The sequence below is a fragment of the Ambystoma mexicanum genome, chromosome 12, assembly GCF_040938575.1.
Source record: "Ambystoma mexicanum isolate Mex_15411 chromosome 12, UKY_AmexF1_1, whole genome shotgun sequence".
NCBI lineage: Eukaryota > Metazoa > Chordata > Amphibia > Caudata > Ambystomatidae > Ambystoma > Ambystoma mexicanum.
The window spans coordinates 560574130-560588751 of record NC_090936.1 but is presented as its reverse complement, the minus strand read 5'-3'; positions in this window follow the sequence as shown (position 1 = coordinate 560588751).

Here is a 14622-nt window from a genome sequence, read left to right as displayed (position 1 = left end):
CCTGTTTCTCCATTTCTTCAATATTCACTGCTTTGTTCAGGTCATTTGAGGACAAGTTTGGTTGAGTTTACAAATAAGTGTGATGGAACAAATCAATCAATTACGCCTGAAGGCACTGCGAGTTGGGAAAATGTATGGTTCTTTGGCTATCACTGCTTCTATTGATGCATTGGGTAACAAACATCTCTATTTTACCCAGTGCATTATATTTTGATAATCTGCAGAATTTCTATGCAAAAGATTATTTACTTTTAATGTATCACCAGAGTCTATGCTCAGCCCATTCTTATGAAACTCTATAATTTGAGTATTGCAGTAGCAGGAACCTCTAACTAAGTAGCACTGATCAGTGTTGAGTCAGTGTATAGTTTTTGTTTTGCTGTTCATTGTAATGTTCTTTGTTCAAGTATACCTGCCAAAATGGTGTTACTCCTGCTCCACCCTTCCATTTAGTCAATATTATCCATAATGCTGTCCACCTTTACCCTCATCACCAGTTATCTTGTTGATAGTGTCCATATGTGCTGCGGAAACACCACATCAGCATATGTGGTGATAGTTAATATCACTTCTGGGTGAGCTTAACGATTCAGAAGCAGCTGCTAAAAGCCAACATTGCTCCAAGTGCCAATAAACAGCTCCATAGTCACCATGTAAATGTCAGCAGCTAGGTCATCAAATCTCCACATCAGCCTAGATGGTGAGCTTTAATAAAACTGCTGGGAGAGATTAACAATTCAAGAGCTGCTGAAAAAAAGCGAAAACGGCTTAAAGGGCCACACAAACGGGGTCCTCAAGCCACCATGTACACATTTAAAGATCAGCAGCCAGGTAATCAGCGTACCACTTCAGTGAAGGTGGAGAGATTTACTAGGTGGGCATAACAATTCAGAAGTAGCTTCTGAAAGCCAGCATGGCACAAAGGGCTTTCCTTTTGTCACACCCTACCTTGCCTTGTTTTCTGCCTTCAGGCCATATTGCTGCTTTCATTATTTTCTTTGTTTTTGTGCTGTTTGATTCTCTGGCCATTCTGCTCCTTGCCTCTTTTGTATCGTACGCTTATTCCTTTTCACCCAAAGTGGTGGAGTGTCACCCCTGCCAGTGCTTGTATTATTCTAACAACACTTCATCAGTGGTGGCACATTTCTGTGTGGTGCTGGATGGTTAAGTCCTTTCTGCTCAAAGTTGTATCTTGACCAAGGTCAAAGTTGTATCTTGACCAAGGTCAAAGTTGTATCTTGACCAAGGGAGAGGCAGTCCCTGCCTCACTGCCTGGCAATCTGCCCGGGGAGGCAACATGTCATCATCGAGGTATCAGATTCCTATCAGTATTGGATAAAAGGCACTAACAAATAGCTTGGGCCACAGTATGACAGGTATTATCATATATTGTTTGGACAAATAATCTTTGGTTATACAGTATTTGGGCACACCTTTCTTATTTCCGATGCAACAGTGGCCAGATTAAAATAAAATGCATACTTGCAAAGATTTAACCCTTTACATGCATACACCCGAGACAATTCTAGGCTGTTATTCTTCTGCTGTCTAAAGCAGGAACACAAATGCTAGTATTCAAAACACTGTCAAGTGAAAACCCAAGACTAGCTGCATTTTTCACAACTGACGCTCATTCCGTGAATGCCAGACCTTAGAGTAACACGTCTGTTGGAGATAGGATCCACAGGATAGGCACCGAGGTTTCAATGATCAACCAGAGAAGCAGAGATCAGCTCCTGGAGGGGTGATCCTGCACTGTGCAGTGATCTATAGGTCCGGATATTGTTGTATTGTATCCATACAGGAGGGCTGTCGGCACCCCCTCTTGAGGCCGGGCAACTGCTAAAGACACAAAATACACATTTGTGTATTAGAAATTTAACACGTCCTGATGAAGGCCGCACATCTGGGAAACTACAGTTTTGTTTCATGAGATGGCAGAAACACACAGTGTTGACTTTAAATGTAGCAACAATCGACACTGCAAACAAAGGGCAGGTCTAGCAAAAGCAAAAATCCAAAGTTATCCTGGATTAAATCGAGATTTGTTTCATAAATTGCACTGAGAGGGCAGATCTATGTTGTCCATGGATGCCAACTTAGCACAAATGGTTTTTTTTGTGTCTGAGAATTAAATGAGATGTTATTGTTTGTTATATAAATGTGTATGAAGGCTTAAAGATGGGACACAGAATGAGTATAGATGAATTATTTTAATGAAAGATGTTTTATTGTATGAATACAAATATATTTTAAATTGAAAAGTTAAGTATCAGAAATATACTGAAGTTATTTGTGTGTGACATATAAGCCTTGGTCACTTATACTTTATATATGTCATTGTGAACCCGGAGGATCAAGGCGTACCAGGTACCTTTAATATACCTAAGGAGCATTTCACAGTTATCGGGTTCTGTGATGTGGAGAAATATACTTTTGGGGTATGCAGTACTGAGCAAGCCATACATTCTCTGGACACAGCCATCATGAATAATGTAATTACATCAGTATTGACAAATGCATGTATCTCTGACCCTTCGTGTTGTTCTGTCACACCTCTTCACACAGATGGCAGACCCGATGAGCCACACCGGATGTTCAATAAACAGAACTGTCACACTTAAGGATATGCCCCTTGCAATGAAGCCAATGTTTCAGGTATCAGCAGCACCACAAGTTATATTTTGGCAGTAAGCTTGTGTACCATGCCAATCACCCCCATATGGTACTTACTGTGCTGAGGCTTGTCTGGATAGTGGCCTATGTTGCCCATGTCAGGTGTAACTAAACTGTGGTCTATGGGAGAAAGGAACCGGGAAAAATGTGAGAAGTGCAGCAGAAGTACGATAGAAACAAACAGACACACAATTGGAAAGGTACAAGTGGCTTGAGAGAGTGTGTCTGTTTCTGATAATAGGGGTGCTTGCACATTCCTAGGTAAAAGATAAAGCTACTCATTAAATCATTAATCAAGCCCTCTTACAATACTGAATATTTACTGGAAAGGCATGTTCTAGTAAATGTTTGTGTGGTACTAGAATTGGTCAGAACATGGTTCTGTGATGAACTCGAGATGTATTAAAGTGCACCCTTGAAGTGTGGAGGCATCTTCACCAGAAACAAAAAAAAAACATTTTAAATGCCGCACTCTCCGATCTCCAAGAGGATAATATGGGAGCAGGAGTCAAGTTACCAAAGTGCTTGAGGCAAGAGTTGGCTGTGTACAGGTGTAAAGCTGAATTTGGGAAACACAAAAGGGGTAGAGGGGAAAATTGAAAAGCAAGATATTCTTAGAGCCATACGTGCTTGACCACTGGGTGAATGAGATGATTGAATGGCTCCAGTTAGATTTTGTGGCACAATGATAACGGTGACTGTGTGTAGACTGTCATCTCATGGCAATGTTTACTCCTCTTGATCAAGGAAGCAAACTCACTGAAAATCCCTTTTCTTACTGTGTCGGAAGTCCAAGGGGCACATAAAGCATGATGCATCTGAAGTTGTTCACCTAATCTTAGGTCGCGAAAGAAAACCTAAAGAAATGCTAATGAAATAGAATTCAATGCAATGCAATACGCTGTGTCTGATTATATACTGTGCCATATTGCCACCATAGTGCTCTAGAAGTAGACATGCTGTGTCCCACCCCGAATCTCCAGACCATAGTGCAGTGTATGGTTCAATTACACAAGGGTGCATGTGAGTGGGTTGAGACACATTTAGACAGGCAGGTGGTCACTTTGATGACACCTTGCAAAACGATCCCCTTTTTGACAAAGCTGAAGCTAAATACGTTTTATCTGCTTGACACCTCGCCTCGCCTCTTGCCTTGCTCACCCAGATCCTGCTTCTCCTGGAGATGGAAGCCAGCCACAGCAGTTGGCAAAGAGGCAAGTTAAGGAAATTATGCTTCTCAAATGAACAGAAGTGTTAAACCCTGATTCTCCCTAAACACAATGGAAAGAGCACAAACAATGACAAACATAACAGGGCTGTTTAATATGGCATTACATGATGTGTTTTGTATAGGTCTAGGTATTTGCCTATGTATGTGCAAGGCAAGGTAAGATTATAAGAACAATGGAATTTGTTCCAAATAAAATAAAATATCTGATGAACATTCACAGAGGCCACACCCTTTTTAAGAGCCCAACACACTCAAGTTCCAGGAGCCCTTGGCTACCAGAATGAAGCAGTGAGCCCTTGGAAGCAATGTCAAAGATGTCTACAGTACTCCTAACAACCTTTGACAGTACTTATTATCTCGCCAAGAAATACCTTGTTTGTTAGATAGTACAGATTGTATCAATGGCCTGTCAATGTCAGAATCTGAATCTATCAGCCCCACAGGGCGTCGGTATGCAATCCTCCATGCTCCCCTGCATGTAATGGAAAAGGAAAAACCCCAAAGAACAAAGATATAAATAATAGTTACGATAGTGTACAGCCTTCAGAGGGAAATAAACCTAATGTTCACTTTAAGAAAAAAAAAGAAAAAAGAAAACAAAGCAACAATTTGTCTGTTTTATCATGTGTTGCACATCACGTCAAATAGCCCAGAATTACTCTGAGTAGTGGATGCGATGGTGATTTCCAGTTGGCCCCATATACACACAATTAGGTCGTTGATTCTTTTTGGGGATTTTGGGACAGTGTGGGCAAATTCCAGCGAAACCCAAATGGTGGCAGCATTGCTCCAGAAGTAAGGAGAGCCCAGTGGACAGCGGAAGGCATAGCTAGCTGCCCTCCTATTGGGCTGTGGTGTGCAATGGAGGTCCGTTGCTTTCTTCCACCCCTGCAGGCACACTGCCAATGCAGAGCGCCGGGAGACCATGACCAAGTGATGCTGTCTGTGCTCTTGTAATTGCAGGTTCCAGATATTTGGGGCATCAAAGTTAATATAAACCATCAAAGTTGCCAGCCACAAATGGGAGGACTTAAACAGGCATGACTGTGCAACGGCAGAGGTGCAGCCTGCTCCATAGTGGCACAACAGTGTTTCATTGGGGGTGGGGATCCTTTAACAAGCTCCATTTTTAATGGTAGATTTTTCCAGTAGAGTCCTCCTATGGCACAGTTCATTTCAGCTGTGCTGGGTGTTTCGAAATACACTAAAGATAAGCAACAAAGTGCATAATATATGTGTATATCCACAACCACATACCAGCTAATCACAACACGTGATGATCTCCTGGGAGCCAACATAAATACGACAAGGTGGCGTGCACTGTTCACATGTGGGTATCGATTAGGCATTTAGTCATCTGGAACACATGTTTTGAAAGTACCAATGATTGTTGGGGCAGTCCCACCAGACTGCCTTAGACACCTCCCTGATTGATTGGTAAACTGCTAAACTCATTAGAGGGTTACATTTGTCTGCACAGGAAAGGAAAATGGAAGGTGTGAAGTGATGGGGAAATGTAACTCAAAACAAAATTAACCGATTAAATGTAGGCAGGGCAGGTTAGAGGAGGAAGAAAGAGAGTGTTTGTGATAGCTTGGGTGCATGCTGATACAGTCAAAGTATGACTATTTTCAAAAATTGAGTTCTGATAACCTGTCATATTTATTTTGGGGTGTTTTCGAAGTACTGCATGCCGATATTGTCAGTCGTGTACAAAGCAACTTGACCTTAATGAGATATAGCATAAGAAAATGTATTATATACATGTGATGTAAACATAATAAACAGATATTATGACAAATTAGAATTATGTCTATACAGAAGAAATAAAGGAGGAGTATTAAATAAACAAATGTATAAAAATAAAAAGGATCAAAGCACTTTTAAAAACAGTTTCAAATATCAAAATTGGGAAGGGAGAATTAATAGGGAAAACACAAGGGGTGAACAGGTTTAGGTATAGATGTAGTTTAGAAGCAAGAGTAAGTCCAACAGGTGTGTATTGTTGGCTACACTCCTATAAAGCAAATTGTACATCTGCATCAATACGCGCAATTTCATATTATTTCTGACAAAGATGCATTTGGGAACACAAGAATTGATCCACCTCAACATTGCACAACATTATTTATGTATTCATTGTGTATTTACGATGTGCCTCTACACAAGGTGTTTCAAGGTGCAACAAGATAGGAAAGGGGTGGGGTGTATGAAAAAATGGAAGAAAAACAAAAACGGTCCTACTAGGCCTTGTGACATGTTCCAGCACTAGGACATATGCATGACATAACGTAGCATACCAAAGCTACACAATGATAGAATGTCAAGCCTATAGCAAAGATAGTGTAGGGTAGCATAACACAACCTTAGCAATAACATAGCAATAATGCATTCCAGCACTGCAAAAGTAGCACAGACTGGGCACACAGCTGCATTCTGAACTGCCACGGTTTGTCAGAAGGGAGTCCAATATTCATAGTCTAACCTGGAGCTAATCAGGGTACATAGAATCATTGCGTGTTGATCTAGTGGGAGACAAGAGAGCTTTTTCTGCAGCTGGCAGAGTCTAAAAGAGGCAGAAGTTTCCAGATTACTCCCAGATTTGGTTACCTTATCTGCAAAGGTGGTTTCCTGTCCAGATATGAGGGGTAGGGCACCATGGGGAATTGCTCAATAATTGTAAAAGAACAGGAATCATGTCCTCAGTCTCAAATGCATTCAACAGCCCCACATTCTGGACACAATGGCCTCCAGACAACCTAAGACCTTTGATCAATCTTCCACAGGTCCACCCTCCTATATGCAGATCTGGGTATTGTCATCATATGCTTGATAGGTGAGGCTATGTTTGGTGAATATATCATCAGCGGGTGCAAGTAGATTTTTAAAAGCAAAAGGCAGAGTGGAGAAACCTCTGCGCCTCCACAATTAGTAGCCAATGGGACCGATAAGGAAGGCCCACACGTCACTGTCTGAAATCCTGTATAGGGGCAAGAGCAAAACCAGCAATCATCCTGTTCTGCTGTCTATGCAGTCGATTTCAAACAGCAAGACGATTTTCATGGTCCACATATCAAATACCACAGAGAAGTCAGTACTATCAACACAGAAAGATACCCATCATCAAATATCATCCCATACCGAGACCAGGAGCAATGATCTGCCACGTCTGGGCATACACCCAATTGAGACTTATCTAAAATGTCTTGCCCCTACACAAAGCCTGCTGTCATCAGGTAACCACCCCCTTTTCCAAAGTTGTGGCTGGCCACATTAGCCCAGTAATGTACTTCTGATGTTTTTGTTCCGAATCCAAATAGTGTTTTTCTTTGCAATGCAGTAATTCATTATTCCTTCTGCATTAAAGGGTCTAATCTAAAGAATAAATAATAAAATTGACAATCAGAGGGGCAATAGTTTCAGCATGTTCTTTGTCGGCTAGAGCAGGCAGAGCATTCCCCTACACTGCAAAAGGGGGAAGGAGATTGTATCATAGAGCAAAAACATGTGCGTGAAACTGGACTGAGGTTTTACAATGGGGGCTTTGGTGGTGAGACCGCCAGTTCCAAAGGGCTGTAACTGGTCCAATTATTGTCAATATCTCTATGAATCTCTTTTATTTATTAGATGAAAAGCTGTTTATGTTGTCAAATCTCCCCAGAGAAAGGAATTCATTGTCTTTGTCATTGATAGGATTTAGGAAACTTTGAATTGACTCGGAGACCTCCCTGAGATTGTTGTCAGCAAAGTGGATCTTTTCTGAATAGAAAGCCGTGTTGTTTCAAAAATGTTTTTTTTTTAATTTAAATACAAGGGCTGTTCGGAGGTACATTTTCTGAACTTTGGCATTTCCTCCACGTGTCTTTCTTCCTTCAGTAAATCAATTTAGCAAACTTTAATTCTAGAGTAAACAAGGGTGCAAATATCTTGGGACATTTGTTTGTAATTAGCATGGTATTCATGCTGTTCATCCGTCAAAATGCATCCTGACAGAAATTCAAACAGTTGGAAGCAGACCCTGAAATATTTAAAGGTGGTTGCCTTTTGTTTGAGAGGAAAGTACATTTTGCGTTCTTCTAAAAAGGCCAGACTGACCTAAGTAGGTGGGCCTTAAAATATGCATGAACCAAATGAAATGAGCAGAACAAGGGAAAGGATTGATCAATTTTAGCATGATGTCTCTGAATATGTTATTCTCTAATCAGTGGCCTTTAATTTGGGACTTGTTTTTGTCAAAGACCTACCATGAGCTACTAAAGTTTCTGTCCATTTAACGCTTGCAAGATTTTCTGGGAAATCTGTCCAAATGCTAACATCTCTGTATGTCTAACGATCTGGATGCTAAAAAGAGTTCTAAAGATCGTCCAGTGTTACCTGGAGGCTGTTTGTTTTTTTTTTTCTTTTTTTTTTTTTCAGTCACCTGGAGGCTGTTTGAATAACCATATTTTATATATAAAGCTTTACGTTTACCATCCGTCCTTAAGTGGCCTCATTCGAGTCTGAAGGAGATGTTACAAAGAGAGAAAGGTCTGTTTTAAAATGTTCATTTACTCCACTTGCACGTCTCCCATTAAGATTTAGCCATTTACTGTTGTAATTTACTCTAGCCATTTACTGTTGTAATTTACTCTAGCCATTTACTGATGTAATTTACTATAACTAGAATCATGAGTATAAGACCTGAGCCATTCGGAAGGCGTGATTTAGTAATGAAAAAAGAAACAACTTTATTTTCAGAATAAGATCAGCTGTTGAATGAGCCTTCCCAATGCCTGGCGTCACATTTATAAGAGCGCACATCAGATGCCCAGTTATCCTTGAAGTAGGAACCACTTTGGTAATTATTAAGCTACTGTTTTTTTTTTCTTGTACTGATCCTCTAAAATGTAATTTTATTTAGAAATCGAGGCAGGATCTCTGACGTCCTGTTTCTAAAAAGGAATGACATGTCGGTGGAATGGTGAAATTACCTGGTAAGATCAAAGGACTCTGTTGCTGTAGGAATTCCGATAACGTGTCTCACCAAATGCCAAACAGAGCGTCAAAAGGTGCAAACAGGCCCTGTGGTTCCACATAATGACGCTGTTGGTGCGGCAAGTGTGGCGATCATGCTAAATGAAGCAATGGGTAATGGGTACAGATCATTTAAAATGAGAGACTACGTGCATGCTTCCAAAGGTCCAGTATCCCTGCAACCAAACATGTATATCAATATTAATGGATAACTGTGCACACAAAGTGGTATCCTTTATGAACGTGTGTTATGTTACCTTGTCAACCCCTTAACTCCTCAAACCAAGAACCCTTCTCATGCTTCCAGTTTTCAACCCTGTGAAACTGAAGTGGGAGTGCTCAGAATCTAAGACGGGTTGGCTGGATATTTGTAATCTGATTGAAGAGCTTGGAGTCAATATTGACATGTATGCCTGTCCAAATAAGGCCATATGGATTCCACATGTGACTTCACTATAGACTGCATCTGAAAATGTAAATTTTTGTTACTGCAATACGTGGCTTCAGTGTGGATCACATAGATAATTTCCATTGTGGCTTGGACAAAAATGTGGTGTTGCCTGCATGTAGTTTAAAGAGGGGTGTGATATAAATCTATGAACCTGTTCATTGGTTATGTGTCCCTTGTAATATCATATGCACGCTGATCTAATTTCAAGCTATCGGACATGTCATCCCATGTAATTCGTCCTTGAATAGTATTATGCCTGAACATGTGTGACTCATCCTGCATGCTTAGGTAAGGTATAAGGATTAGACCAGTGATTTTGCTTGTAGAGGCTTGAGTTATCCAAGTAAGAAGAGCATCCACATGAGTAGCACACAAGTAGCACGAAGAGCACGAGCGGGCAAAGCGGTGCTTCCAAGGTGCTTCTTGCAGGTATCACCTTACCAAGTCTCCCTGTCTTTCAAACCATTACCTAAAAAGCAGGCTACTCCCAGAAGTAAATATCATGGTCTACATTCTGGTGAAAGTTGAGCATGGTCCTAGAAATGAAGCTTATGTAGTCTGGCCCTCGATGCGATGCATAATGAGGTGGCTTTCACACAGAAGAGTGTTTCTATGGAGAGTGTAGATGTTAAAAGCAGAGAGTAATGTGCAGGGCATCACAAGCTAAAGAAGGGATAGAGGGGAGAATGTGACAACATTATATGCACATTTAAAGCTTATTCATGAAGTTAAGTGATGAATATTGGACAAGCACTCTAAAAATATTTGAAAGTTACACCTAAGTGTCATTTTTGACATCACCTTTTTTTCTCACCCCCAGCTTGATGACTCCTACGTACCCGACCATAACTGATAACCTGAATAAAGTATTTTAATGTTCCTTGCCTGAAACATGTATGTAATATTTGTAATGTAGACAAAGTGGTTGCATTGCAGCAGTACCCAGGTAGATTGTTAACAGCAGAAATAGTATTGTTTGTATTCTAGTGTGTATATATATATATATATGTTGTATGCAGTGTGTGAACTATACTTATTTTATTGTTTGAGACTAGATGGCTAGTGGTGCAAATATTGTGTTGACCTTAAATGAGCCTCATTGAATAATGAAAATGATGTTCTGTTGGTTGCTATAAAGTTGCCTCTGCTGTGAAATGTGACGAATAGTCTATGAAAGATAAATATGCATTGTACTTTGCGCGAATTATAGCTGTGCCCAGGATTCTGTGTTGCAATTCATAATATTACGTGAATTGGAATGGCAAATATTTTGCATTCATACAGTGCTGTTCCTTTCTGTTTCTATACAAGTGCTCCATTTCAGACGTTTCAGGATATCAAAATGTGTGTTCTATCCATGGGTTTAAGACTTCAGGAATAATGCCTTTGGCATAGAAGTCTTTGGTACATGCAGAAATTCATCTGATGTGTCTGTTTCTGGGATGCGCAGATGTTGTATGTGTAAGGTAAGTTAAGTGGTCTTATATAGTGTACGTCTGTCAAGAATATTGGATTCGCTGAGGGTGGTTCGGAAAAAGAAATTGGGTGGGATAGCCGGCAAGGGAGGTGCAGAAACCTGTGGTATTGGTGAGTACAGCTCAGAAATGCCCGTTACCTGTGTGCTTCCTGTCGGGCATTGGGCACGATATGCTGAATGGGTTATCCATAAGGGAAGTCCCAGGGTACAGAAGAGTAGCAATGGAAGCATTGGAATCGGGGTACTGATAGCAAACTGGCAGGGTATGTGTTTATTATGCTAGACCCTGTGGTTGTTTGATGGAGGAAATCATGTGATGGAAAGGTTCAAAGATTTTACTAGCGAGGAGTTTGTGAGGGAGGAGAAAACCGGGTAAGAGAAGTGGGTACATGCTAAGAGAATTCTTAAGGTGAGGCGGTAGAGTCCTTGATGTGTTTTGAAGAGTATGCACTGGTGTTGAACGTCATAGGAGAGAAGATTGGCATCCTGAATACGTATCACTGATTAGGATTGTGAGCCTTGTGTGGGAGGTAGAGCAGAGCAGATTCCATTGTATTGTGTTACAGTCTGGCGAGGAAGAATAGCTCAGGGGCAATGCATTTGTCTTGGACGCAAGACGAGGCAGCATAACACAGGTTCGAATCCTAAACCTGCTCTGAGAAACCACTGGCTGGTATTAAATGTGTTATAAATGAACAATTAAAATATATATATTAATCTACTTGATCCTAGTGAGCCATAAAGAGTGCATGTTTTCCTATTTGGTTGACCTTGGCTAATTGCTGATTATCCAGTTCAGCCAATTTAAGAGGCATGCCTTGAGCTAGTTTCTGATCATGTATGTTCATACCATTGAGGGATTAGCACAACAGAGCACTATCTGACAGCCCCACCGCTTTATCCACTATGGAAGTGAGTCTAGACCTGCAAGCCTAGAGTAAACAACTCATGTCGATATTTTGGGGGTGACTGCTTGTGATTTGTGTCTGACCTGGGCATGGGGTACATTGTTCTACTGACCTACCTCTCGACCTTCGGTGTCATACGCATCCCCTGAAGATGTGCAAACAATGTTATTCTCCACTGATTAAAACATAACCTACTTCTTATTTTCTCCTACACTGCCTATTGACCGTTTGTGCTTCAGATAACGGCATTTCTCACATAAGAGAACACTATCCTGCCATTGTGAGATTCTATACTAATTACAAGCATTTGGCGGTAGAATCCTTTGAATGGTATTATGAATCATTACTTGTGGCACTTCTTTTCATTGTGAACAATGTTTCCAAATTCATATTCAGAGAGAGAGCATGTTAGGGAGAATTCTCATAATTGTGATAATTCCCTTCACCTTAGAGCCCACTAGCAACTTTGCTGGATTTTCGGGGACTTGGATTTTTTTACCTGGAAAGAGTGTGAGCCTTTTTTCCCACTCTTTCATGTATTCTGATGTGTGTTTCACACTTGTGTTTGATTATGGAGTTTTAGACAACTCCATAGGCATCATCTGTTCATGTGTGTTACACAGCACCTTCGGTGCAGTGACACAGGGTTGTCATTTAGACTTCCCAAAGGTTTAAATACCTTCTCTGGGATGAACTATTGTTTCCCAGAGAATGTAAAGTGAAATTGACTTTACTAGTCTTCCCAAATTCCTAGACCCAGCACACACCATTTTACAATGGAGTGCGGGAGGGGTTACATAGTATCCCCTATGTCTAAATACTCATGTAGCTGTCAAATGCTACCCTTTCCTATTGGAAAAGCTGGTGGCAGTGGTTTAACAACAAACTACCATGATTTTTCCAGACCGCAAACACCGGTAGCTAAAAATCACGGGAGCCATGTTTTTCAAGATGGCGCCTTAAGCCCCTTCATTTAAACAGGTCCCGGTCTTCTTTTTTCGCCGTTTCATTTCGGAATGGTCCTTCCAGAGTTTGTCACTGCGTGCCAAACCAGGTTTGGTCCCTTTGTTTGTGTGCCTTTGGCAGGCTTCAGGACTGAAGCCTGCCTCTGGTGTCTGAGTGTATGGGGTGGGCAGGAAGTGAGGGAGGTTCCCGAAACTCCCTGTGCTTAGTCTCCTAGGAGACCCAAATGCACTCTGGCGTGATTGGCTGGTTGATCGTCCGGCAAGTACAGCCACCCTGCTGGGTGAGTGACAGCTAGGCTGGAATGAAAGGGAGAGAACTGTTTAAAGGGCCAGTCTCTTGGACTGGAAAGCAGAGCTGACCACTGGAACGAAAGAACCAAAGAAGAGCTGGAAGAGGATGGCTGCTGCATCTCCTGAACCGTTGGTTTGCCCGGTGAGGCCCTGCTGCTGGTCCAAATTGCCAAGTTCATCTCGACAGAGAAGCCCCTTCAAGGACGACTTCTTCCTTTGAGTTGGTGGGACCAATCAACTCGTAAGCCACCTGGATACCATTCTCAAGGCTGGTTAGGATTAACCACGGAGAGGGACACCATCTTGTGTGCTTGAATTACAGCTACTGGAACTTAAGTGACTCCATCTTGTCAGCATTTTCCAACGATCCCGTGCAGTGCAGGAGTCCCCCGATGTCCTCCCTCTTGTCCTCACGACTGAGGCTCAGGAACAGTGAGATCTGCAGTACCTGCCAGGAACAAACGTCTTCAGCTGCATTTTGTTCTTCATATTGCGCCAACCCGATTGAGAGAACGCCACTCTCGCGGTGAAAGTTTGTGTAACTTTCCCAGCTTGCAGGCCTAATCAGCTTGTGACCTAACATATGATCCTTTTTCGTCAAAACTACTTCTGTTTACTACAAGAACTGCTCTTTCCTATCCAAGACACTAGTCCATTGACTTTGGCCTATGCCTATTGAACTGAATTGAGTCGTCTTGTGAACTGAAACTATTTGCACTGCCTAAGAAAGTATTTATGATCTATTCTACTTAACTTGTGCCTTTTACTACCATTGAAAGTAACTGAAGTGCTATTTTGCTCCTACTTCAGGGTGTTTATAATATTAAGTTGCCTCCTTCTAGTGAATGTTTTCTAAATGATAGTGTAGTAAATTAATAAGTGTTTTACCAAGAAACCTTGAGTATAAGTGTCTAGTTGAACCACTGTGATTGAAAGACCTCTGTGTAACCTCTTGTACTGCTCACATTCATTCTTGAGATGAGCCTGGCTGCTCAGCTCGCTACCAAAAACTGTTTGGTACAGATTTATACCAAAGGCTGGTATGGGTTACACCTGTAGTCCTAATTTTATGTGGTGGTCCCAGAGGGTACTGCATGCAATTCTGCCTAACAGAGCACAAGAATGGCCACTGAGTACATGTAGCCCTCCGTTCTCTAAAGTGTGCAATATTTTCAATTGCACTGTGCTATGTCTGAAAACCTGCGTCACTTGCAGATGGTGTAATCATTGAGCGTGTACATGCTGCTGAAAGATGAGCAAAGGGCATATTACACTGACGTGGCAGCTTAGACATATTATTCACTCAGTGGCCCACTCACCGTTTATAAATGCAAAGTTCTGTTTATTGAATTAATGATTTTGTATTACATCTTACTTTTAAAACTGCATTCATTTCTAATGTATTGCTCCTAATAGAAATGAGTTCTCATTGCTTTGAATTTACCCTGCTACTTCTTAAGAGGAGCCTTTGGCTACTGTAAGAAATAATTATTTCTAATCTATCAGTGCATTTATTTTCAATGGCCGTTCCAGCGGTGAGATGAAATAACATTTGCATCAGTGCTAAAATTTCAGTAAATGCACTTTGCTCACGTTTTGCTCGGTATGTA